This window comes from Anomaloglossus baeobatrachus, chromosome 3 (genome assembly GCF_048569485.1).
Source record: "Anomaloglossus baeobatrachus isolate aAnoBae1 chromosome 3, aAnoBae1.hap1, whole genome shotgun sequence".
Lineage (NCBI taxonomy): Eukaryota > Metazoa > Chordata > Amphibia > Anura > Aromobatidae > Anomaloglossus > Anomaloglossus baeobatrachus.
Window position 1 is genome coordinate 648925429 of NC_134355.1, and position 23354 is coordinate 648948782.

Below are 23354 nucleotides of genomic sequence, written 5' to 3' on the forward strand. Positions count from 1 at the left end.
TTAGGCTACCACCTGCATCTGTGCCTGTGCTGCATTCTATAAAGGTGTATATTATCTCCTGACTCCCTCTGTATAACCTCCAAAATGTTTTTTATATTCTCCTGCTCTGTTGGTAAATCCAGGCGGTCCAATGGGCGTCCTTGCTGCCATATCTATCTCTCCTCAAAGCAGCTGATTGCTGTCCTTTTCCTCTAATTCACTTGGATGACGCCTCCTATGTCATCCACATAGCCGTGGGAAATCTCGCACCTGCTCATACACATCACTGGCTCGCGCATGTTAGGCTATGTGTCCACGGTAGAATGTTGCTGCGGATTTTTCTGCATGAAATTCTGCGACTTTCCCAGCAAATCCGCACCTTTTTGCCGCGGATTTACCGCGGAATTGCCGCGGATTTTGGTACGGATTTTTTTTTCCCAATTCTATAGCCAAAATCCGGATCAAAATCCGCAACAATAATTGACATGTTGCAGATTTTTCCGGATCAAAATCCGCGGCAAATTCGCCGCGGAAAAATCTGCGGCATGGGCACAGCATTTCCAAAATGCCATAGAAATGGCTGGGAAGTGCCGCTGCTGTAGATTTTCGGAAAATCCGCGGCTTTTCCGCGAGAAATCCGCGGCAAAATCCGCGCATTTTCCTCAGCGTGGACACATAGCCTTACTCTGCACTTAAGTGTGTGAGAATGTGATGTGTCTGGGGCAGGTGTGAGATTTCGCCCAGATTCATCATCCTCCATATTTCCGTAGAAAATCTGGCTCCTGCGCATACATATGGCTGTCTCGCGCATGCACACTTATGTTTTAGGCTCTCCCTATCATGCGCGAGCCGGCGAAGTGCATGCGTAGGAGCCAGATTTCCTCCGGCTATGGATGACGCAGGAGACGTCAGAGCACAAGGACAGGAATCGGTGGTGGAGAGGATGGATGGACGCTGCAGCAAGGAAGCTCGTCGGACCATCTGGATTTAAATACAGTGCGGGAGCATATAAAAATGTTTTTGGGGGTTGTAGAAGGGGAGTCCTGGGATAATATACACCTTTTTTGATCGGAGCACAGGCGCTCCTGAAGGTGGTAGTCTTAGTTCACACATGAAAAGTCTGGTCATAGATTTCCTTTAAGGCCAGAATCACACTTGCTAGTGCCTCGCGTGTTTCTCGCGCGAGCCTCTCATGGTAGAACCCGGCATGGCCGCACACTCCCCTGACAGGAGCGGGTCGGTTGCATGTATCTCTATGCAGCTCAGACGCTCCTGTATGCATAGTGTGCGGCCATGCTGGGTTCTACTATGAGAGACTCGCACGAGAAACATGCGAGGCACTAGCAAGTGTGATTCTGGCCTAAGAAATACAAAAAGTCAATAAAGGTGGACATCCCCTTTAAGATAATTCTAAAACACATATGCACCTTGACCAATTGGCCCCTAATATAAAAGGTTATCACTTCCTATTTATAGCTTTAATGTCTTCTATTGCACAGGGCCCCACGGGATCCAGAGCCTAATTGCAAACACATCCAATGCACCCCTTTCATGAGGACAAGGCCTTGTGTGGTAAATGCATGGAGGGGGGTCCTATCTAGTGCGCAAAGTAAGGAGCCGCTGTGGAAATTATTATTATTTATTATTATAGCGCCATTTATTCCATGGCGCTTTACAAGTGAAATAGGCTATACGTACAACAATCATTAACAGTACAAAACAGACTGGTATAGGAGGATAGAGGACCATGCCCGTGAGGGCTCACACTCTACAGGAAGAGAGAGGACCCTGCCCGCGAGGGTTCACAGTCTACAGGAGGATAGAGGACCCTGCCCGCGAGGGCTCACAGTCTACAGGAGGAGAGAGGACCCTGCCCGCGAGGGTTCACAGTCTACAGGAGGAGAGAGGACCCTGCCCACGAGGGCTCACAGTCTACAGGAGGAGAGAGGACCCTGCCCGCGAGGGCTCACAGTCTACAGGAGGAGAGAGGACCCTGCCCGCGAGGGCTCACAGTCTACAGGAGCAGAGAGGACCCTGCCCGCGAGGGCTCACAGTCTACAGGAGGAGAGAGGACCCTGCCCGCGAGGGCTCACAGTCTACAGGAGGAGAGAGGACCCTGCCCGCGAGGGCTCACAGTCTACAGGAGGAGAGAGGACCCTGCCCGCGAGGGATCACAGTCTACAGGGAATGGGTGATGGTACAATAGGTGAGGACAGAGCTGGTTGCGCAGTGGTCTACTGGACTGAGGTTTATTGTAGGTTGTAGGCTTGTTGGAAGAGGTGGGTCTTGAGGTTACTCTTGAAGCTTTCCACGGTAGGTGAGAGTCTGATGTGCCGAGGATTCGGCGTGAGGACTGAATCTGGGCAGAGCTACATGGGCATGCAGAAGACATATGGAAGCACTAGCAGCAGAGTATGGTTGCAAGATCTGGTTTTGCAGTGGTTTGTTACGTTTTTTTTTCTGTACCAAAATCCAGAGCACAATACGTACTTTCTTAATATCATTTTTCGCCCATTTACTTCAATGGGTGAAAAACACTGCAAAAAACGCTGAGAAAATTGACATGCTGCGTTGTGACAAAAACAAAGTGGGGTCAATATATGTGCGGAATAAAAACGCAGCGTGTGAAAGAGATCTCATAAATCTCATTCATTATGTCGGTACAGTAAAAATGCAAAAAAATGCCGTGCTTAAAATATGCAACAAAAATGCTGTGTGTGAACATACCCTAAGAATACTGGCAGCTGAAGCAGCAAGTGCTTCTTTACCCTTTCCAGTCGACAGCTGTTCGATCCTGAGTCTTCAGTCGTGACTTTTGATGTTGCTGTATTAAAGTTTCTGCTACTGCCAACTTGTAAGAACAGGTCGCTGTGCCCCGGTTTCTAGTAAACCTGGTGAAGAGCCCGGATGAGCTGCTTAGTCGGACCAGCCCCATCAGTGATATATATTTTTTTTCTTACTGCCTACTCATCACTTAGTGCTTTTATCAGGCATCTCCAGTTCTCTCTCCTCACCTTCCCCCCTTCGTCATCCGGTATAGACACAGGAAAGAGACTGAAACTGGAGCTGCATCCCCCTCCTCTCTGTTTAATACACAGGGAAAGGAGAGTGAGATGCTTTTATCCCCCAATAACATACATTGTAAGACCCCTGTGTGTTGATCAGTTATTATGTGTCACTAGATATGACTAGGAGGGGTAGTCAAAAAGGCCAGAGGTTAGGAGCCAGGAGGTAATGTCAGGACTCAAGGAGATAGTGGAGTCGAGGTCAGGGTACAAGCCGAAGGTCAGGAGCCATGAAATAACCTCAGGATACAGGGGGATAGCAGAGCTGAGGTCAGAGTACAAGCCGAGAATCAGAAGCCGGAGGTAACGTCAGGACACAGGGAGCTAGCGGAGCTGAGATCAGGGTACAAGCCAAGGGTTAGGAGCCAGGAGGTAACGTCAGAATACAGGGGGATAGCAGAGCTGAGGTCAGAGTACAAGCCGAGAATCAGAAGCCGGAGGTAACGTCAGGACACAGGGAGCTAGCGGAGCTGAGATCAGGGTACAAGCCAAGGGTTAGGCGCCAGGAGGTAACGTCAGAATACAGGGGGATAGCAGAGCTGTGGTCAGGGTACAAACTGAGGGTCAGAAGCAAGGAGGTAACGTCAGGACACAGGGAGATAGCGGAGCCGAGATCAGGGTACAAGCCAAGGATTAAGAGCCAGGAGGTAACGTCAGGACAGGGGAGAGGGCAGAGAAGGGTTACTAGGGTCTGGGGACGAGAGGCAGGATTAGAACCGGACACTTGCAGGAGCCAGATGCACGGGCTGCAGAACAGGAACTACGACTGGCGTCGTTCCAGGTGAAGTTGCTCCCTAATGAAGCAGAGCACCGACGAAATGCTTGAGGCTGGGAGATAACCCAAGCACTGGAGATCAACAGAGCGCCGCCTCTGCAGGAGAGCAGGGAACCGTAATCAAACCATGACACCCTGATTTTCCCTTTTGGCGGGTTTTTGATGACTGTCTTAAGAAGACAAGACAGACAAATAATATTTCAATATCCAGATGAAAGATATATTTTTAAGAATATTTAAAAATTGTAATAGAAATGATTTATCTCTCAATATTATAACAAGTGCAATAAACAAACATACAGATATCAGAAATATGTGTCCATTGTTCATCCCGTCCTAAGCAATTATCAGACAGTTCTGCATGTCTCCAGCAGAGGTCCTCCGTGCACCAGATACAGTGGAGACAGTCAGCGATGTCCCCATGGTGGCGGTATTATTTTCCTCATATATGGTCCTCACATGAGTATCTTGCAATGATTCTAGCACCTAATAGTCATATTTTCGTCTTCCATCTTTCTCACAATACAGTTGCCCTGTATATTTTTTACTTCTATGTGCAGCAATTGGTCACGTGCCATTTACATCTTGCATTGATCAGACTCGCTTGGCAACCAACACAGAAAACCATAGAGTGGGCAACTATTTATATTTGTGCACTTCGGACCGAAAGGTGTCAATAATTAGTTGCCATTGTGACCACTGCCCACAACACTGACTACCACTGACAACGGCAGGCCAAGGATCACTGCACCGCAATGTAATGCAATTAAACTGTGTCCTGCACCTTACTGTGACAAGAATGTTGGACCCAGTTGGATTTTTTTTTCCCGCTTTTCGCGGTTGTGGCAAGTTGCCGGTTGCAATTTGGCCCTTTTTTCTTGCATGATGTAGCAGCGGCATACTGAGACCTGTGGCCTTACGACTTGTGTGGCACCAGTTTAATTGTTTCGGCTAGGGGGTACCAATTTATGGTGGGAGGGGGCTGCAGTCGGGAACAGCCGCATTTGTAAGAGATCTATACATCAGCATAGGTTGATACCCCCCCCTCCCCCCACAGGAGTGGCAGTCAGTAGTGATGAGGAAGCCCTACAATGCTTCATACTCATTAAGAGCAGTTGGACGCTAGGATGGGTGTAACTTGACTACCCGAGTATAATGAAAGTCAATTGGGGACTCAAGCATTTTTCTGGAAGAGTTCCCGGAAACATGCTTGCGTTCCCCATTGACTTCATTTATACCTGGGTGCTCAAGTTGCGCCCATCCCAGTGTCCGACTGCTCGATGAGCACCGAGCACCTTAGCATGGTAGTGCCCGCTCATCACTAGTTACGAGTACCGAGCACCTGAGCATGGTAGTGCCCGCTCATCACTAGTTACGAGTACCAAGCATGGTAGTGCCCGCTCATCACTAGTTACGAGTACCAAGCACCCAAGCATGGTAGTGCTCACTCATCAGTAGTTACGAGTACCGATCACCTGAGCATGGTAGTGCCCGCTCATCACTAGTTACAAGTACTGAGCACCTGAGCATGGTAGTGCCCGCTCATCACTAGTTACGAGTACCGAGCACCTGAGCATGGTAGTGCCCGCTCATCACTAGTTACGAGTACCGAGCACCTGAGCATGGTAGTGCCCGCTCATCACTAGTTACGAGTACCGAGCACCTGAGCATGGTAGTGCCCGCTCATCACTAGTTACGAGTACCGAGTACCTGAGCATGGTAGTGCCCGCTCATCACTAGTTACGAGTACCGAGCACCTGAGCATGGTAGTGCCCACTCATCACTAGTTACGAGTACCGAGCACCTGAGCATGGTAGTGCTGCTCATCACTAGTTACGAGTACCGAGCACCTGAGCATGGTAGTGCTCACTCATCACTAGTTACGAGTACTGAGTACCCGAGCATGGTAGTGCCCACTCATGACTAGTTACGAGTACTGAGCATCTGAGCATGGTAGTGTTCGCTCATTACTAGTTACGAGTACCGAGCATGGTAGTGCCAGCTCATCAATAGTTAAGAGGAAACCAGCACCCGAGCATGGTAGTGCCCGCTCATCACTAGTTACGAGTACCGAGCACCCAAGCATGGTAGTGCTCACTCATCACTAGATACGAATACCGTGCACCTGAGCATGGTAGTGCTCACTCATCACTAGTTACGAGTACCGAGCACCTGAGCATGGTAGTGCCCGCTCATCACTAGTTACGAGCACCAGAGCATGGTAGTGCCCACTCATCACTAGCAGTTAGTAAAGCACCGCCGACGTACACTGTTGAGACGCGCACCTCTACAACAATGATCAAACTGAGTACTTCCATTACGGGCTGGCTTTTAAATTCCAGGTCACAAGAAATAGTGTTTCTTTCCCCCTTCCCAACTTTTTCCCGATCCTTGGGTCAACTCTTTATTCCTGCATGTGCTAAAATCCTCCGCAGAGGGAAATCCTTGCACTAAATATTAAACAGATGTGACAAATCGGGGCCATCTGAGGCCAAGGACACCAAAGAATCCACACTGGATGTCTGATACCTATCCCCTTGAAGTTCATTGGTGTGGGGGTCACCTCATCATGGTGGAGAAGACAAGGAAGCTCTGAGTGTGGAATGGACAAGTAACCACCACATGAGGGCCCTTTGAGTTTTTGGCTTTCTTTGACCTATTTTTACTTTGTGGCATAATAAACAATACTCTACAATATATCTGAATTATTCCAACTTGCGGAGGAACCTGTGCACTCTCTCCTGCAGAGCGCTGTCCATCGATCGGTTGAATTGCTGTTTTTTCAATTCTTTCTGTTCCCGCTGCCTTTCTACCGCCCTCATAGAAATGTTTTCTAGACAAGCAATCTGGCTGAGCTCCTTGTACGTCAGCCGCTCCCTGTCCATTGGCGGCCTCCTTTTCTCCGGTGATGCCACTGCCACTTTTCTTTCATGTTTTAGCACATGTTCATTAGACTTCACTTTTGCATCATCCATGGTGGTAAGTCTTTTATCACTTGCTTCTTCTCTTAATTTGGCTTCCCTTTGGCTGCTTGTGATTTGGGCACCGCTGGGCAAGCAGAATGGAGAAGGCGGCCATTTTGAACTCATTCCATGCTCCATGAATAGCTCTGTACTTGCAGGGAGATGGCTCTTCGTGTGACTTGGATGATGCTTATCTTTTTTGTATGTGTGAATTTCATCCATGACATGGTCCAGGGAGGACTGGGGGGTGATGGCCCTTTGGGTGAGGAGGTTCTTCCTTTGTCTGACCACGTCGCTCACTGCCTGCTTGAGTCGGATCAGACTTGCGTGCTGTTGGTAGTGCAGGCTGTCCAGCCTCACACTCAGGCACTCATCTTCCTTCTTGTTCTGGACATATGCATTGGTGATAACCGGAGCAGACTTGGGTCGGTGTTTCATGGCTTGCTCCATCATGGATGCTGCCGGCTGCTTCTATTAGCAAAATAAAAAAGAAAAATTAAAAGAAAAAAAAAATACAAAAAATGTCACAATTCAATTGTTCTACACAACAACTTTTTTTATATATATATATATATATATATATATATATATATATATATATATATATATATATATATATATATATATATATATATATATATATATATATATACACAATTTCGAACTGCATTTTTACTGCTTGCAAACCAACCATATTGTAGTCAATCATCCCATTCATATGAGCGCACAGACCAGATTTCAGGCCCCAATTCATTATTGCATTTGCACTTTTTTTTGTCTAGTTTTTTGTGTTTTTTGCTCGGTTTTCATTTCTGCCTTATTGTTTTTAATTTTCTCATTTTTTAAAGTATTTGTTATATTGACCTGTTTTGTTTTTATTTTCTTTGCTCTCCATTGTGGGCAAAATTTGATGTCTCCAGTTGTTTTTGGCCGATTCATTAACTGTGACTTTTTAAAAAATTGCAGAACTTTGGCACAAATATTCTCTTTACCCTTCGCCCCCAGGTATGGTTTTTTTTATGTATGTCAGATACAAGTGCATCTCAATAAATTAGAATATCCTTAAAAAGTTAATATAGTTCAGTAATTCAATACAAAAAGGGAAATGCACGGACTCCAGCAGCGTCCACTCCTTGTGAATCTCCCCCAGATTTTTGAATGGCCTTTTCTTAACAATTAAGGCTGCGGTTATCCCGATTGATTGTGCACCTTTTTCTACCACACTTTTTCCTTCCACTCAACTTTCTATTAATATGCTTGGATACAGCAGTCTCTGAACAGCCAGCTTCTTTAGTAATGCCCTTTTGTGGCTTACCCTCCTTGTGGAGTGTGTCAGTGACTGCCTTCTGGACATCTGTCAAGTCAGCAGTCTTACCCATGATTGTGTAGCCTACTGAACCAGACAAAGGGACTATTTTAAAAGCTTACTCATTCTAATTTTCTGAGATAATGACTTTCGGGTTTTCATTGGCTGTAAGCCATAATCATCAACATTAACAAAAAAAATTAACATAAACACTTGAAATAGATCCCTCTGTGTGTAATGACTATATAATATATAGAAATAGATCCCTCTGTGTGTAATGACTCTATAATATATAGGAATAGATCCCTCTGTGTGCAATAACTCTATGTAATATATAGGAATAGATCCCTCTGTGTGTAATGACTCTATATAATATATAGGAATAGATCCCTCTGTGTGTAATGACGCTATATAATATATAGGAATAGATCCCTCTGTATGTAATGACTCTATATAATATATAGGAAAAGATCCTTCTGTGTCTAATGACTCTATATAATATATAGGAATAGATCCCTCTGTGTGTAATGACTCTATATAATATATAGGAATAGATCCCTCTGTGTGTAATGATTCTATATAATATATAGGAATAGATCCCTCTGTGTGTAATGACTCTATATAATATATAGGAATAGATCCCTCTGTGTGTAATGACTCTATATAATATATAGGAATAGATCCCTCTGTGTGTAATGATTCTATATAAGATATAGGAATAGATCCCTCTGTGTGTAATGACTCTATATAATATATAGGAATAGATCCCTCTGTGTGTAATGACGCTATATAATATATAGGAATAGATCCCTCTGTATGTAATGACTCTATATAATATATAGGAATAAATCCTTCTGTGTGTAATGACTCTATATAATATATAGGAATAGATCCCTCTGTGTGTAATGACTCTATATAATATATAGGAATAGATCCCTCTGTGTGTAATGACTATATAATATATAGGAATAGATCCCTCTGTGTGTAATGACTCTATATAATATATATAAATAGATCCCTCTGTGTGTAATGATTCTATATAATATATAGGAATAGATCCCTCTGTGTGTAATGACTCTATATAATATATAGGAATAGATCCCTCTGTGTGTAATGACTCTATATAATATATAGGAATAGATCCCTCTGTGTGTAATGACTCTATATAATATATAGGAATAGATCCCTCTGTGTGTAATGACTCTATATAATATACAGGAATAGATCCCTCTGTGTGTAATGACTCTATATAATATATAGGAATAGATCCCTCTGTGTGTTATGACGCTATAATATATAGGAATAGATCCCTCTGTCTGTAATGACTCTATATAATATATAGGAATAGATCCCTCTGTCTGTAATGACTGTATATAATATATAGGAATTGATCCCTCTGTGTGTAATGACTCTATATAATATATAGGAATTGATCCCTCTGTGTGTAATGACTCTATATAATATATAGGAATAGATCCCTCTGTGTGTAATGACTCTATATAATATATAGGAATAGATCCTTCTGTGTGTAATGACTCTATATAATATATAGGTATAGATCCTTCTGTGTGTAATGACTATATAATATATGTATTTCCCTTTTTGTATTGAATTACTGAAATAAATTAACTTTTTGTGGATATTCTAATTTGAGATGCACCTGTATTTTTCAACATTTTAGCAGAACATGGAACTTTTTTCGCTTAAAAACTTAAAAGTCGTAGATCAGGTTAAAGACAAAAAAAAGCATTTTTTACTTTGCGTAGAATTCATAAAACAATTGTGTCGTTTTGAAAAATTTGCTGCAAAAATGTCAACGGATGCCACAAAACAAAAAAAAGAAAAGTGACCTAAAGAAAACGGCAAAGGATGAATTGGGCCCATTTATTAGCAATTTTCGCCTGCAAAAAAAAGTAATTAGGGACTAAACTAATTAGTCTAAAATGGATCACAATAGAAATAGATTTTGATCCATTTTATCAATCTACTTAAAAAGAAATATATAAACGGATGTCAAAAAATGCAATATGATTCGCATGTAAAAGGATCTAAAATCAGATCTAATACAGACTTACTTATGGATCAAATACATTCTATGAAAGGATGGAAAAACAGACTTTTTCAGAAAGGAAATTGGTTGAATTTCTAAATGGTCATGTAATTAAAAACCAGCCATAGACATAAAATAGGGAGATCTACTGGCAACACCTTGTCTATGGTGACCCCCAGATGTCCCTCAAATTTATTAGTAAAAACTGGGTGAGTAGAAATTCTCTCTGTAATTTCCCTGAAAATATTCAGCCTAAAGAACAACATAGACACTAATGACGTTCTGGAGACAGTCTGTAGTCTGCAAGCTAACTGGAATACATCATGTAACATAATATTAGGGATAATCTATTACTTAGGTCTGTAGATGAACATTTCATTATTTGTTTCAGTTTTCCCAGATATTTTTTTTTCTTTTACCTCTAGTATGTACTAACAGTTGATGGGAATGTTTTATGGTAGTCTGTAATCTGCAAATGTTTTTTTCCTCACGACACTTGACTTACATATTTAATACAAAACAGCCTACATATTAATATTGGATCTCCCTGACTGCTTTGTTATATTAGAGGAATTGCTACTTAGGTTTTCCCACTGGCAAAATTCATTTTTAAGTTTATTTTAATTAATAGATCTTGGAAAAATAATAATTTCCACAATTGGATGTGTTTAAAAAAAATGTTCCTGTGCTGAGATAATCTTATCTATGTGCCGCTACAATGTACTGTGTAATGGCTGTGTCTGACAGTACAGGGACAAGGTCTGATTATACCACAGCTCCTGGTGTAATCTTATATATGTGTCCCTACTGTGTAATGGCTGTGTCTGACCATACAGGGACAAGGTCTGATTATACCACAGCTCCTGGTGTAATCTTATATATGTGTCCCTACTGTGTACTGTGTATTGGCTGTTTTTGACCGTACAGGGACAAGGTCTGATTATACCACAGCTCCTGGTGTAATCTTATATATGTGTCCCTACTGTGTAATGGCTGTGTCTGACCGTACAGGGACAAGGTCTGATTATACCACAGCTCCTGGTGTAATCTTATATATGTGTCCCTACTGTGTAATGGCTGTGTCTGACCATCCAGGGACAAGGTCTGATTATACCACAGCTCCTGGTGTAATCTTATATATGTGTCCCTGCTGTGTACTGTGTAATGGCTGTGTCTGACCGTACAGGGACAAGGTCTGATTATACCACAGCTCCTGGTGTAATCTCTTATATATGTGTCCCTGCTATGTACTGTGTAATGGATGTGTTTGACCGTACAGGGATAAGGTCTGATCATACCACAGCTCCTCGGTCGGAAAGGAAGAAACAAAGTATAAAGACATTACAGCATGTTATCACAGCTGATTCTTTTTGTGTTGTAAAACATTTCCCTTCCTGTTTTTCAAAAATGTTTTACCTCTAAGAAAGAATATTTTGCGATCCAGAGCTGTAATGTTTGTATACTTTTTTACTTCTGCCCCTGCCCATGAAATGTGGTATGATCAGACCATGTCCCTGTATGGTCAGACATGGCCATTACACAGTACAAAGCAGGGACACATATATAAGATTATGCCAGGAGATGTGGCATGATCAGACCATGTCCCTGTATGGCCAGACACAGCCATTACACAGTACACAGCAGGGACACATATATAAGATTATGCCAGGAGATGTGGTATGGTCAGTCCATGTCCCTGTATGGTCAGACACGGCCATTACACAGTACACAGCAGGGGCAAATATATAAGATTTTCTCAGTACAGGAACATTTTTGTTAAACACATGCAATTGTGGAAATTATTATTATTCTAAGATCTATAGATTAAAATGAAGTTTGTTCATGGGGAATACCCGCTTTGATACTGGTAAATAGCCTGCATATTCCAGTTGATCACTTACCTGTAGAGTATAATGTCCTGCAGCAGCGGAGGGAGATGTGTCTGCGCCTGAGGACGAGCTCGGCACTGCACTCTCCTGAGAGCTCGGCACAATGAATTGATCGTGCTTTGTTTGCAGAGGTCACGTCTTCCCGTTAATAAGATGTGGGAGGTCTGTACTTTCTCACTGTTTGGGTACAGAAATATTTACCAACGGAAAGAGGATACTGCATTCTTTTATATGGGATGACGGGTGCTTTCCATTATCAAATGATGCACAAACACAAAAGACTAGAACTGACATGCCGTGGAATATAAAAGAGCACTGTATGGACAATGCCGCGCAGCTAGTAAATGTATAGCATGAGGCATAATCCCTTCATCAACTGCACCATATACGTTCCTTTTCCTTTTTTTCCCCTCCATTTTAATACACTGCTCGTCTGAGTCCCTAGAACCAGACACCACTTTTGCTCCACTCGTGACTTGACATGACTGTATTCCAAACCAAAAAAACAAAGCTATGAGGGCACCAAGGCAAATGTAGGTGGGATCATCCAAATGCACACCTAAAAATAGGGACACAAAAAAACAAAGGTATGAGAGCACCAAGGCAAATGTAGGTGGGATCATCCAAATGCACACCTAAAAATAGGGACATAAAAAACAAAGGTATGAGGGCACCAAGGCAAATGTAGGTGGGATCATCCAAATGCACACCTAAAAATAGGGACATAAAAAACAAAGGTATGAGGGCACCAAGGCAAAAGTAGGTGGGATCATCCAAATGCACACCTAAAAATAGAGACACAAAAAACAAAGGTATGAGGGTGTAAGGGGTGGGCAGACCCCTTACAAGGAAGCACAGGTTTTCTCTGAAGTGGTTAATGCTGTCCCCATAGAAACTGTACAGGAGGGAGGAGGAGCCGGCAGCTTAGTGGGAAAGGAAGTGTGTGCTGAAGGCAGTTGTGTCCAGGACAGGAGAGAAGAAACAGCCAGGGGCAGAGTGTGGAGCTGAGTGGGCAGAAAGAAAGAAAGAAAGAAGGGAGCTGGAAGAACAGGGAAGCCGGAGAGAAAAGGAGCGGGCGGAACCTCATAGTGCGAAGCAGTCCCGGTGTGGGTCCGGGCTGTGAGTAGCCATAAGTGGGAGCCAGGTGAAGTAGAGTAGCCGGGCACATCCCCACTGGAGGAGACGTCAGGGCAGGCTTTCCCCAGCTAAGAAAAGAACGTGAAGTCATCTGTAACTGCCGGTTTTTGGAAAGAGTTGTGAAATAAAGAATGTCTTTTATTTGCATCGAACCATGCCTGGAGAGTGTTTATACGTCGGACGACATCTGCACCACCACACTCTGCCCCACCAAGACATATCCCGTCCCGATAGTGACGGCGGAGCCAGGGGTAAGCCGGACTACCAGGGCCACGACTACAGGACCCGAGGCACCCCTGGCACCCCGTTACATGTGGCGTAGTCGGCAGGATCCAGATCATATGCAAGGGGTCCCGCTCCAAGAAGAAGGAGATCAAGTGATGCCGAGGACACTGGATCCAGATTATTGGAAAAGAGTCCCGATCCCATGGTGGGAAGAGGAAGAAGTGCCTAAGGCGTTGGACCGGGCACAAGATGGCGGCAAGATGGCCGTTGTCTGTGAAGACACAGAAAGCGCGCGCAGAATTGGCGCCAAAAGAAGAGCCTGGGGCTGGCCGGTGCCGAAAAAGAAGTTCGGAGTACTCCGCCCAAAGAGGGGAGGTGCCGGTCCCAGGGCACGAAGGAAGATATGTGAAGTGGGCGGTGTTCCAGAGAAAAAGAAGAACCGCCGCGTAGGGGTCGACCTGATGTGTGAGACTGGGGGTGGAGTATACCCAAGAGCGGGAAAAGTAAGCCCGCCTCCACTTCCTCCAGCATCTCCACTGACCCCGACGCCATTACCAGAAACGCTGACTCCGAGCAAGATGGAGACTCCAGGAAGACAGCAAGCTGCGGTAGCCGCACTAGTAGCGACTAGCCTGGGCAGAGGACGCCCGAAGCAGACTGCGGCTGCGGAAGGACCCACCCTTAACCTACCGGCTGTGCCAGGAGGACCGGAGCGGCCCACTACACAAGAGGCCGCACAGTGGCAACAGGAAATCGAGTGGGAGGAATGCCAATACCGGCGGCGGTCGCAGCAAAGACCGGTTCTAGCTGAACTCTCCCACCCGAGACGTTGGAGCAACCCGCCAACTACGAGCCCTTCCGGAGGCTGCGCCGGTTGCCCGGACAGTCCCTGTCGGAGTACGTGCAGGCCCAACGAGCCGAATGGCAACGTGCATATCATCCGGAGTGACTTTTCAAGACCGGAAGATGGCGGGCCTGTTTTTGTTCAACACCGGCGTTGTTTTGAGCCGGAAGAAGGTGTGTTGTTTGTAACCGTTCAAGTTGCTGAGCCCGGAAGAGAGCCTGATGCTGGACTGAGCCAGGGGCTCCCTCCGCGTCGTTAAGAAGATTTTTGCCGAGTTGTGTTCCTGCCAGCTAACGTCTAAGACCGGGAGTGCTGCAAAAGCCTCCGGGCAGAAACTCCACTAAGACCGGGAGTGCCTGCCGACGGCCTCCGGGCACGACTAAGACCGGGAGCTTCCAGGAGGAACTCCGGGCGCTGGACTGGTGTGCCCTTGCGGGTGCCCTCAGGTGAACATGTTCGCAGTTTCATTAAAATGACTTTGTTTAGTTTTAAAATGTGATTTTAGATTTGTGCCTTGCCGGGAGGCTTAGGCTTAAAGAGGGGAGGTACACAGGTTTTCTCTGAAGTGGTTAATGCTGTCCCCATAGAAACTGTACAGGAGGGAGGAGGAGCCGGCAGCTTAGTGGGAAAGGAAGTGTGTGCTGAAGGCAGTTGTGTCCGGGACAGGAGAGAAGAAACAGCCAGGGGCAGAGTGTGGAGCTGAGTGGGCAGAAAGAAAGAAAGAAAGAAGGGAGCTGGAAGAACAGGGAAGCAGGAGAGAAAAGGAGCAGGCGGAACCTCATAGTGCGAAGCAGTCCCGGTGTGGGTCCGGGCTGTGGGTAGCCATAAGTGGGAGCCAGGTGAAGTAGAGTAGCCGGGCACATCCCCACTGGAGGAGACGTCAGGGCAGGCTTTCCCCAGCTAAGAAAAGAACGTGAAGTCATCTGTAACTGCCGGTTTTTGGAAAGAGTTGTGAAATAAAGAATGTCTTTTATTTGCATCGAACCATGCCTGGAGAGTGTTTATACGTCGGACGACATCTGCACCACCACACTCTGCCCCACCAAGACATATCCCGTCCCGATAGTGACGGCGGAGCCAGGGGTAAGCCGGACTACCAGGGCCACGACTACAGGACCCGAGGCACCCCTGGCACCCCGTTACAAGGGCACGAAGGCAAATGTAGGTGGGATCATCCAAATGCACACCTAAAATTAGGGACACAAAAAAACAAAGGTATGAGGGCACCAAGGCAAAAGTAGGTGGGATCATCCAAATGCACACCTAAAAATAGGGACACAAAAAACAAAGGTATGAGGGCACCAAAGCAAAAGTAGGTAGGGTCATCCAAATGCACACCTAAAAATAGGGACACAAAAAACAAAGGTATGAGGGCACCAAGGCAAATGTAGGTGGAATCATCCAAATGCACACCTAAAAATAGGGACACAAAAAACAAAGGTATGAGGGCACCAAGGCAAATGTAGGTGGGATCATCCAAATGCACACCTAAAAATAGGGACACAAAAAACAAAGGTATGAGGGCACCAAGGCAAATGTAGGTGGGATCATCCAAATGCACACCTAAAGTTAGGGTACACACCCCCTTTTTTTGTATTCCAAACCAGGCACATGTTGGTCTTCAAGGGGTTTTCCACTTTTACCAAACAATTGCTGACATGTAAATAACAAAGTCAGGAAGCAATAACCCTCCACCCGCTCAGCACCAGCTCTCTCAACTCTTTTTCTGTCTCTACGTTACGGCTGCAGTGGTGACATCACATCCTGTCAGGTTTCCAGGTTTTCCAGTTCTCTTTTGAATGAGCTTGCCCTCAGTTAACATGGAGTTTAAGGTTCTGTTGCCCTACTTCCTGTCCAGCTGCTTAAAAGGCCGCCTCTCAGCCCAGTCCAGTGCCTGAGTATACTGCTTGCTGTGTGCTCCTGCTTTGCTGCTGCTAATCCTGATTGCTTTTGGATCCTCCTAAAAGACTACCGACCGACCGACTCTGGACCTTACCCGGTTTCTCAAGCTGTGCCCGGATTCCGTCTGCCATCTTCGGTCAGCACTCTGCCCGGTTCTCTCTGGTTCGTAACCACTCTGGACAATCATCCCGTACGGACACTCCTGGACTTTTACCGCTTGCCCATTGTGTCCCGGCTGCTGCGCATTTAGGCCTTCCGGGGTGATTGCCGGACAGTCCCTGTATAGGGGTTCGCTCTGGTGGTCTCCCTGGGGGAGTCCGGTGCGTGGCCCCGGGAATTCCCTCCGCTCCGTTTCGGGAAGGTATTTGTGTATTTGTACTGCTGTGTTTGTTCCGTTGTTATCTACCGTGGTTACAGATTATAAAACATCTTGTATCAAAAACTCGTCTCTGCTGATCATTGCCCTACGCTATCGAAATCCTCAGAACATATAATAAGTATTACATTATACTCAGGCCCAAAAAAGAGGATTTCGCTGGGGCAATGACTGAGACACGAGGAGTAGATCAGCTCTTTTCTATGATTAACTCCTTGCAGCAGGAGATGGAGGTGGTGCAGACTAAACTTAGAGATGTGGAGGCACAGCTGGGTCATGATCACCAGGTACTGGGTCCGGCTATACAGGATTTGCAAGTCAGAGTGGAGGCTCAGGAAGCCGGCCCCACTACGTCCGTATCAGCTGCCGGTATGCCTAGGTTACCCCCATTCCGTTTCAATGGTGACCGTGGTCAGTTTCGTGGATTTGTGAACCAATGTATACTGTTTTTTGATGTACATGCTGATTATTACCGTTCTGACCGGTCCAAAGTGTTATGTATAATTATGTTATTAACCTCACGAGCACTGGCTTGGGCTAATCCTATGATAGAGAACCGGGACATCCGTTTAAATCACCTAGATGATTTTCTGACCGCAATGGCGCAGATGTTTGATGATCCGAATCGCCGTGCTACCGCTGAATCGGCTCTCCTTTCCTTACGTCAGGGAAAGCGTTCTGTCGTTGAATACGCCACTGAATTTAAGAGGTTAGTGGTAGACACCGACTGGGGAAACAATGCATTATTGTCTGTTTTCAGAAAGGGGTTGTCCGGTACCATCAAGGACGAGTTAGCTCGTTCCGAATCTCCAGGGGATTTTGAACTGTTTCTCCAGCACTGTGTGCGTATTGATACCCGCTTGACGGAACGTAGACAGGAAAAATGGGCAGCTGTAAACCGTGTAAACAACTTTACATTTCCTTCCAGAGAACCCGCTCTCAGGACGCCACGGGAGGCCGAGGACGTTCCTATGCAAGTAGACTCTCTGCAAAAGCGAGAGACCAATGAACGTCGCGAACACCGGCTCCGTGAGCGTTTGTGTTTCTATTGCGGTCAATCGGACCATTTCTTGATCGACTGCCCGAAACGTCCGAATCGCCCAAATAAGGTATTGGCAGCCATGGCAGAGTGTGACAACACGGACGCAGAGTCCGATATCTCTGAGGCAAGTGGACACTTGGATGCGGTATTTCCCTTGACTGTAATGTCAACCTCACCGAAGGACTCAGAAGGGAAATATACCCATTGCTCACTCCCCATTCAGATCTGTTGGGAGGGACAACTAATTCCTACCTCTGCAATGATAGACTCTGGGGCAGGGGGAAATTTCATGGACTCTTCTTTTGCCAGGAAACACGGTATCCGGACTCAGCAAAGATCCTCACCGGTTACCATGGAGACGGTAGACGGATCTCCGTTAATCTCTGGACCAGTCGATCGGGAAACCGTACCGCTAGAATGCGTCATGAAGCCAGGTCAGCAGGAGACCCTTGTTTTCATGCTAATTTCATCTCCTCATTTTCCGATTATTTTAGGTATTCCGTGGCTACGGTCTACAAATCCGGTCATCGACTGGGAAACTAAGGAAATATCCTTCCCACCGCAGAATATTCCGACCATTAGTCCAACTGTTCCGGTTCCAGTACCACCAAATACGGAGAGCACTGTACAGGTACCTGTTTTACCCCCGGTTTACAGTGACTTCGCTGATATATGCGACAAAAGAAAAGCCGACCGACTTCCCCCGCATAGACCGTATGATTGCCCCATAGACTTACTCCCAGGGGCGGAGATTCCGTTTGGTCATGTCTACCCGTTGGCGGCACCTGAGCTAGGAGCGCTAAAAGAGTACATTGATGAAAGCCTAGCCAAGGGATTTATTCGTCCGTCTACCTCACCCGCAGGGGCACCCATCTTTTTCGTGAAAAAGAAGGAGGGGACTCTGAGACCCTGTATTGACTACCGGGAACTGAATAAGATAACCATCCGGAACCGGTATCCGTTACCGTTGATTCCTGAGCTATTGGAGAGGGTCCAACAGGCAAAAATATTCACCAAATTGGACCTCCGTGGGGCATATAATCTGCTTCGTATACGTCCCGGAGACGAGTGGAAGACCGCGTTCCGATGTCGGTACGGACATTTTGAGTACCTAGTGATGCCTTTTGGACTTTGTAACGCTCCCGCGGCATTTCAACATCTAGTTAACGATATTTTTAGGGATATCATGGACCAATTCATGGTGATCTATCTGGACGATATCCTAATCTTTTCTGATTCTCTACAGGAACACCAGGAGCACGTCAAGACCGTACTTACCCGTCTGAGGGAAAACCACCTGTACATTAAGCTGGAGAAATGCGAGTTCCACTGCTCACAAATACAATTCTTAGGTTATGTCATCTCTCCTCAGGGACTAAACATGGAATCTAGCAAGATACAAGCCATTCTGGACTGGCCGGAACCGGGAAACATCAAGGAGGTACAACGCTTTGTCGGTTTTGCCAACTTTTACCGACGCTTTATCCGTAACTTTTCAGAGATTGTCCGTCCCATCACTCTGTTAACCAAGAAAGGACAGAAGTTTGTGTGGTCCGCCCAGGCCCAGGAAGCATTCCATCGTCTCAAGGTATGTTTTACCTCAGCGCCAATATTAGTCCATCCGAATCCCGCACTTCCCTTTATCGTGGAGGTCGACGCTTCCGACTATGCATTAGGGGCCATTCTTTCTCAAAGGACCGGGGACAAGAGTCTCTTGCATCCGTGTGCCTTCTTTTCCCACCGGTTGTCCCCTGCAGAAAGGAACTACGACATTGCGGACAAGGAATTATTGGCGATTATTGCCGCTTTCAAGGAATGGAGACACCACTTACAGGGAGCCGCGCAGCAAGTGATAGTACTCACGGATCATCGTAATCTGGAATTTCTTAAGTCTGCCAGGTGCCTGTCTCCACGGCAAGCCCGTTGGAGCCTATTTCTTAACCAATTCAATTTTATCGTTACATACCGTCCAGGTTCACGTAATGGGAAAGCCGATGCCTTGTCCCGAATCCACGCCGTGGACTCCGTGCCTGGAACCCCGTCTCAGACCGTGTTATCGGATGCCAATTTCGTTGGAGTACTCCAGGACCGGGACTTGTGGAAGGACATCAAGCTGGCCTATGATGGTGACGTATTTCTTGCTGCCCCCCCGAATGATGTAACTCTTGTTCTTCGGAATGGTGTGTGGTTGAGAGAGCGACGCATTTATGTCCCGGAGGCCGTAAGACTTCGGGTTCTCAAGTTGGTCCATGACTCCGTGTTGGCTGGTCATAGGGGGGTACAGAAGACGCAAGAATTTCTGAGCCGTTTTTTCTGGTGGCCTACTTGTTTAAAGGATGTGAAGGACTATGTCCACTCATGTGTGGTTTGTGCCCGGTGCAAGGTCCCTCGTGTGGCTCCTACGGGACTCCTCCAACCGTTACCCGTGCCATCTCGCCCTTGGGGGTCTATCTCCATGGATTTTATTGTGGAGTTGCCAGTCTCATGCGGACACAATACCATTTTAGTGGTGGTAGATCGATTGACTAAAGCTGCTCACTTCATTCCGTGTACCGGTCTTCCCTCAGCCGCAGAGACAGTGGATTTGGTTATCCAGAATGTATTCCGATTGCATGGGGTACCAGACGAGATCATCTCTGACCAGGGCGTGCAGTTCACGTCTAGATTCTGGAAGGAGTTTTGTACGGCACTCCAGATTGATGTCTGTTTGTCTTCTGCATACCATCCTCAGACAAATGGGCAAACCGAACGGACGAATCAAACCCTGGAACAATACCTTCGATGTTATGTCAGCCATCTCCAAGACGATTGGTTGAAGATGCTTCCGTTGGCGGAGTTCTCATATAACAACACTCAGAGCAGCTCCACTAAGGTAACGCCCTTTTTCGCTAACTTGGGTTACCATCCGAATGTTTTGCCTAGGTCACCGGTTGCGGTTTCGGTGCCAGCGGTGGAGGACAGATTGACAGAGCTACGACAAAATCTGGAGGTTCTGAAGGACACTGTGGCTACGGCCCAGGAGCGTTACAAGAGGTCGGCCGACACTCACCGGAAACCGGCACCCATGTACAAGGTAGGGGACTCTGTATGGTTGTCCACCAAAAACCTGAGATTGGGTGTTCCTTCGCAGAAGCTGGGACAAAAATTCATCGGTCCATTTAAGATCACCGGGATCGTGAGCCCTGTGGCCTGTCGGCTACGGTTGCCGCACCATCTAAAGGTACACCCGGTCTTTCATGTGTCTCTCCTCAAACCTGTCTCCCCTAATACGTTTCGTGGTCGTGTTGTGCCTCCTCCTCCGCCAGTGATGGTCGACGGCGAGGAGCAGTTCGTGGTTGAGGACATTATTGACTCCCGGCTCCATCGTCGTCGGCTTCAATATCTGGTACGTTGGCAGGGGTACGCCCCCGAGGACGATTCCTGGGAACCGGTGGGTAACATTCGGGCACCCCGGAAGATCGCTCAGTTTCATCGACGGTTCCCGGACAAGCCGGGCCCTGATCCGTCCTGAGGCCGTCTCTGGGGGGGGAGTAATGTCAGGTTTCCAGGTTTTCCAGTTCTCTTTTGAATGAGCTTGCCCTCAGTTAACATGGAGTTTAAGGTTCTGTTGCCCTACTTCCTGTCCAGCTGCTTAAAAGGCCGCCTCTCAGCCCAGTCCAGTGCCTGAGTATACTGCTTGCTGTGTGCTCCTGCTTTGCTGCTGCTAATCCTGATTGCTTTTGGATCCTCCTAAAAGACTACCGACCGACCGACTCTGGACCTTACCCGGTTTCTCAAGCTGTGCCCGGATTCCGTCTGCCATCTTCGGTCAGCACTCTGCCCGGTTCTCTCTGGTTCGTAACCACTCTGGACAATCATCCCGTACGGACACTCCTGGACTTTTACCGCTTGCCCATTGTGTCCCGGCTGCTGCGCATTTAGGCCTTCCGGGGTGATTGCCGGACAGTCCCTGTATAGGGGTTCGCTCTGGTGGTCTCCCTGGGGGAGTCCGGTGCGTGGCCCCGGGAATTCCCTCCGCTCCGTTTCGGGAAGGTATTTGTGTATTTGTACTGCTGTGTTTGTTCCGTTGTTATCTACCGTGGTTACAGATTATAAAACATCTTGTATCAAAAACTCGTCTCTGCTGATCATTGCCCTACGCTATCGAAATCCTCAGAACATATAATAAGTATTACACATCCACAGTGCACATCAGCGCTGCAGTCAATTACCGACTCTGTGATTGGCGCCAGCAGTGATGTGCACTGTTGATGTAATCTCACCGCTGCAGCCAAAACATTGAATCTGAAGAAGTGGTGGAGAGGCGGCGCTGGTCCAGGAGACTGTGAGTACTATATAATTTGGTATTTTACATCTTTGCAATTATTTGGTGGAACAGTTTTTTTTAAATGTGGAAAATTCCTTTAAGGGCTAAAGACACCTTTGACCTTCATTTCTTCATTTATACAGAGACTTGCTGTTCTGCAGTTTGAAGTCTGCACGTGAGTCCAGGGTGTTTCTCCCATCACTAGCAATCAGCTATTAGGAAAGATGTTACATTTTGCATTTGGGTAGCAAATGAAGGAAAAAAATAAGTGCAAATGTGTATGTAGCCTTTAAAACATACATGTCACTCCCACTGATTACTTAGAGTCATGTTTCAAATGATTCTATTTCTGGCCATCATATGACTTGTATCCTGCATTTTTCACCACTTTTCCCCTCTAATTTTGAAAAACTCAAGCCAGTGAGTAGAGATTAGCTACTATAATGTCTCCCATACGCAGCACACACAGACATAAGCTAGTGGGTAGAAACTAGCTGCTATGATGTCTCCCACACACAGCGCACACAGGCATAAGCTAGAGGGTAGAGACTAGCTACTATAATGTCTCCCATATGCAGCACACACAGGCATAAGCTAGTGGGTAGAGACTAGCTACTATAATGTCTCCCATATGCAGCACACACAGGCATAAGCTAGTGGGTAGAGACTAGCTATTGTGATGTCTCCCATACGCAGCACACACAGACATAAGCTAGTGGGTAGAGACTAGCTATTGTGATGTCTCCCATACGCAGAACACACAGACATAAGCTAATGTGTAGAAACTAGCTGCTATGATGTCTCCCATACGCAGCATACACAGACATAAGCTAGTGGGTAGAGTCTAGCTACTATGATGTCTCCCATACGCAGCATACACAGACATAAGCTAGTGGGTAGAGTCTAGCTACTATGATGCCTCCCATATGCATCATAGTAGAGTGGGATCTTTATTCCTGCGGCAACATTTTTCTGCTCCATGTCGTCCAAATACTTTTCTAAATTAAACTCATCTGATGACGCTGAAGACACGGCAGCAGTAGAACTGGCAGAATTTACAGTATTGAAAGGGTTAACAGACTGGATCGTGGTGGGGATTGGAGGCGAGCACTTCTGAATAGGGAGGCACATTGGATTTTGATGCTAAATACATCCCATCCTGCTAGCATAAATAAAAGGACTGATCTGATCTTGCACTACTAAAGTGATATTTGTTTTAATTGTATTTTTTATATATTTTGATTTTTTTGTGTATTAAATTCTATATAACTGTGTATGTTTTTGAATATATCATATGATTGTTGTTTGGGGATGTATTGTGAGACAAATTTAGTCCGCAGGTGTATTCTATTGCCTAGATGGGCGGGGATTTTTATTTATTTCTATATATTTTTCCTAGTTTGGGGTTTCAGTAGGTTGAGATGAAGGGCCACTTTGGACCAGAAACTTGTTACCTGTACTTGTCTTGTATCAGTTTATATTTTTTTTATCCACC